The 3,942-nt window shown below is 50.3% G+C and overlaps 1 long non-coding RNA gene across 1 annotated transcript; it reads left to right on the forward strand.

Moving 5' to 3' along the window:
- Positions 1-253: 253 nt before the first annotated feature.
- Positions 254-2,973, forward strand: LOC128852526 (uncharacterized). Its single transcript, XR_008450410.1, has 3 exons — positions 254-312; positions 398-451; positions 569-2,973. It is a non-coding gene; the product is annotated as an uncharacterized LOC128852526 (long non-coding RNA).
- Positions 2,974-3,942: the final 969 nt, after the last annotated feature.

Consider the following 3,942-nt stretch of genomic DNA (forward strand, 5'->3'; position numbering starts at 1 on the left):
ATAGCAAGCCTCGGCGTGGAAGCCCTAGAGGATGCCGGCTGGTGGGTGAGCGGTCAAGGTAACGTAGCAGGAGATGGGAAGTGCTGGGCTCTGCCTGTGTCTTTGCGTTGTGTCTAAGCACGTCTCTTTCTGCAGGTTCAGCATGCAGCCTCAGAGGGGCCAAACTTCCTGCCGACAAATGATCTGAGAAGGTGAGGTGGTTGTCTGAATTGGTGTCTCTGAGCACAGTGTTATAAAGCAACTCAGCTGAGCCTTTGTGATTTATGCATAGGTGACTATCGGGCCGCCTCTGGAACAGGACGAGCGTCTGAGGTGAGGCTGGATCTTGGCGAGAAGGGATATGAGACTGTTGATTTTCTCACAAGCCCGAAAGAAATTTTGTCTCTTGGAACTGTAGGTGCCCCGGGCAATGGCAGCTGCAGGGCCTGAGGTTTGAGCGAGCACGGAGCAGGTGAGCAGAATGCCTTGGCGGTTTTGCAGTGGGAGTGGGGGTATGGTACAAGACGTTGGCACCGAGCGGTGTGGTGCTGATGGTTGGCACTGTTTTTCTCTTCTTGTTTCCTTGCAGATGAAGAAGAGGAACCTGGTGACTGCAGGATTGTCCGGTTAACCGATGTGATTTGAGCTGCTTTGTCCAAGGACAGCTTCAGTCCTGGCCCTTTGAAAGCTAAGTTGAGGGACCGTGGCTGGGAAGAGGGGAGAAGGTTGGGGATGGCAGGGAGGGGATTTATAGGTAACACAGGGGAGAGGGCCGTGCTGGGAGAGTCCTATTTGGGCGGGCAAAGGCAGAGGGGCCTACTTCTCAGCCCAAAACTAGCATGGGCAGGGCCGTTCCCGCCCGTGTCTATTGTTGTCTAGTTTCTGGAGTCTGTGTGCCACGTCTTAAGTTTTCTGCAGGTCTTAATGTTCTCTTTGCACTCAAGGCATGCTGGACGTGCCTTGGGCACGGTCTCTAGGGTCCCGAATGCTTGTACTCATCAATACAGTGTTGATCGGGCACTGCTCTTCTTGCATCGCAATCCTAAAGCGTTGACCGGTCTTGTCTTCTGGAAGTTTCTGGTCAGTTGTCTCTTGCTGCGGCCTTGCAGCCTGCGTTGGCATCCACGTTCGTCAGTCATCCATTTTCTTGTATCCCCGTTCTGGGACTTGGGAGTTGTTCCGTGTGTCCTCTGCGTCTTTGGGTCTTAAAACGGGGCTTCCTGCCAGTGTCTGATGTCATCTAGTTTCTGTAGTCTGTGTGCCACGTCTTAAGTTTTCTGCAGGTCTTGATGTCCTCTTTGCACTCAAGGCATGCCGGACGTGCCTTGGGCACCATTGATGAGCAAAAGCGAACAAGGGGGGTTGGGAGTGTTTGTTAGAGCTTGGCGTTCTTTGCCTTGAAGACCTTGGAAGTTGGTGACGAAGGAGCCAGCTAGCAGAAGTTTCCTGCTAAGTGGGCATTGCAATGCAGAAAGCTGTCTGCATTTGGTTCAGGAGTTTGAAAGCAGCCAGAGGAGACCGAGTCCGTGCAAAGTTCAAAAAGAAAAATATTCATCCCGAGCAAGACTTCCTACTTCATCTCTAAGACCCCGGCCCACGACCTTCAGGAGGCACTACGCAGGCGCGAGACTGGAGCGAACTTTCCAGAACTAATTATAATACGAAGCGGGTAAAGGGTATGAATACGTAGTAGGCGCTTATACCCATGCATGTCTTTACACTAGGAGTAGCTGCTTGTTAAGCTGTACGGTGTGCAAGCTAGGAGGAGGAGAACCCCCTTGCACTCCAGCTCTGGGAATAAACATACCTGCTTTATAACTCATTTTGGGTTATAGGGTTTGACTCCGCAAAGCAATTTGGCACTACAGATGGGACACCCTCTCTGCCCGGCTGCAGGATCGGTGGGGAGTGGGACATTCTAAGGCGCGCCCCGGTAAGCTGTTTCTCCGGAGAATCTCCCATCTCTACCCGATCGCTGCGGGGGGAGAGACGGCCCATCAGCAGGCGGACCAGGTATGTGATTTACGTATGATACGGAAGAATAATTTGGATGTACCTGCAGGGTAGTAGGGGACGAGTCTGTAAATTGTGGATGGGACGCCTCACGTGGTGACGAAGGGTTAGGGTGCCTTTGCCGAGAGCCCGTAAGTCCGTCAGGGAGGGATATGAATCCCCTACTTGCGCGGGGTGAGGAGGTGGCACTGCCCGCCCCTGGGTAAAATAGCAAATTCGCTGTTGTGGTCTGGTGTGGGTGCTCGCTGCTGTGATAGCAGAGCAGCAGGTAAAATATAATCCCAAGCTTCTCGTTAGACGGAGACGCAGATTGAGGGGTTGTAGTATTATAGACAAGATAATATTATAGTATAACGTTATTATGAATTGGGTTCTCCTTGCTGAGGAAGAAGGAGTGCTGCGTATGAGGTAGCTATCGTCTTCTACACCTGTTGCAAATCTTCAGTATCGGTACCGTGTGTATTTTAAGATCGTTAAGAGCTAATTTTAAACTTCTCCTATGTTGTGGAGTGTTTGTATGTGAGTGTGGTTGCGTGAGACGCGCAATTGAGCGCGAAGCGAGTGCGGAGTTCCGATCCGCGGTTCTGCTCTCCTGCGAAGGAAGCAGCCGGAGAAGAACAAAGCGAGCGATCACTGTTATACGTTGTGTGTTTTATGTCATAAGTATACTCTGTGAATTGTTTGTTTGACGTATAACAGAGTACCAGTGGAATTGAGAGGGATAGCTTATGGGGGACGTTCTTCCTCAGAGGTGGACTGAGCTGAAAATGTTGAAATACTTGCAAATTGTTTAGAAGCCCTGTTTGTCTTGATCCTAGGAATGCACCTGTGAAGCCTTTTAATTCCAAACATCTGTTGAGCCGGCAAATGGGTATATTTACCTCAGACCTTTGGAATGGAAGGCTGCAAAGGATGACATTCTACAATAGCTAGTGTAGAAGGAGGGAAGGAAAAACAAAAGAGAAAAACGGGAGAAGGGACTGAGAGTGCCCTTTTCCCCCTTCCTGGTATGCGAGTTAGGTGAGTTAGGTGCTGTGTGTGAGAAAAAAGAATAGTTTGTAAGTATAAAAGCAAAAGGTTTGAGTGTATGGGAGGAGCTAGGGGGGGAGGGTGAGTGGGGGGCCCAATTGGGCGGACCGCGGCAATGGATCAGATTTGGTGTTTGGACTATCGTAGTGTTATTGTGCTACTCAGCTAGGTTGGGATCACCCTATTGTCCAGAGCGTCTGTAATCTGTAGATGGGATTGTCGTTGTTGCTAGTTTTGTGGGAAGTTCCTGAGAACTTACAGACGGGACATTTGTAAGCATTTAAATGATTTGTGGAAGTTAGAGACAGGCAGAGTCAGAAGGTAGTATAACGGGGACAAAACCGAGCAAGAATTTCCTCGGGCGCGAGCCCATTAGGATGCATATTACAGCACTGGAAGGAATTGGCCGGGGGAGCGGGAGGCTCAATCAGTAAGAAGAGGATGCAGTTACCGTTTTGCAACCAATGTTGTTTTTAAAGAGAGGGCAAGTAGAATGAAGTGTTTTTTCACTCTCAAAACCATACAGAGTGGCACAAGGGACAGTAGGATTTTTTGCGTCAGCCTCCGCGATCGTTAAGCCATCCCTTTTCTTAGATCCCTGTTCCGTGCATCTCTCTGCTGCCTTTAGGTCTTTCAACGGAGCTTCTTGCACGTTCATCCTCCCAGTAGCGGCCATAGCTCTTTGTAACGAGCCGCGTTCTTTCGCTTTTTCCAGGGCTGCCATAGATGCTTCCTCATAGCCCTGTACGTCGTCTTGCCCGATGGCGTGTCTGGTCCGGGAGTCATTTCTTCTTACAGCGAGTTTGCTTTTTGTCCCTGGTTCACGACATCGGTCTTGGGTGTGGTGGTGTTCTGTGTGTGTTTTGTGTCTGGCTGGAGCTGCTCTGCCTGATGCACGGGGTGATAAGAGTCAGCAGAGGT

The sequence above is a fragment of the Cuculus canorus genome, chromosome 6 (genome assembly GCF_017976375.1).
Source record: "Cuculus canorus isolate bCucCan1 chromosome 6, bCucCan1.pri, whole genome shotgun sequence".
NCBI lineage: Eukaryota > Metazoa > Chordata > Aves > Cuculiformes > Cuculidae > Cuculus > Cuculus canorus.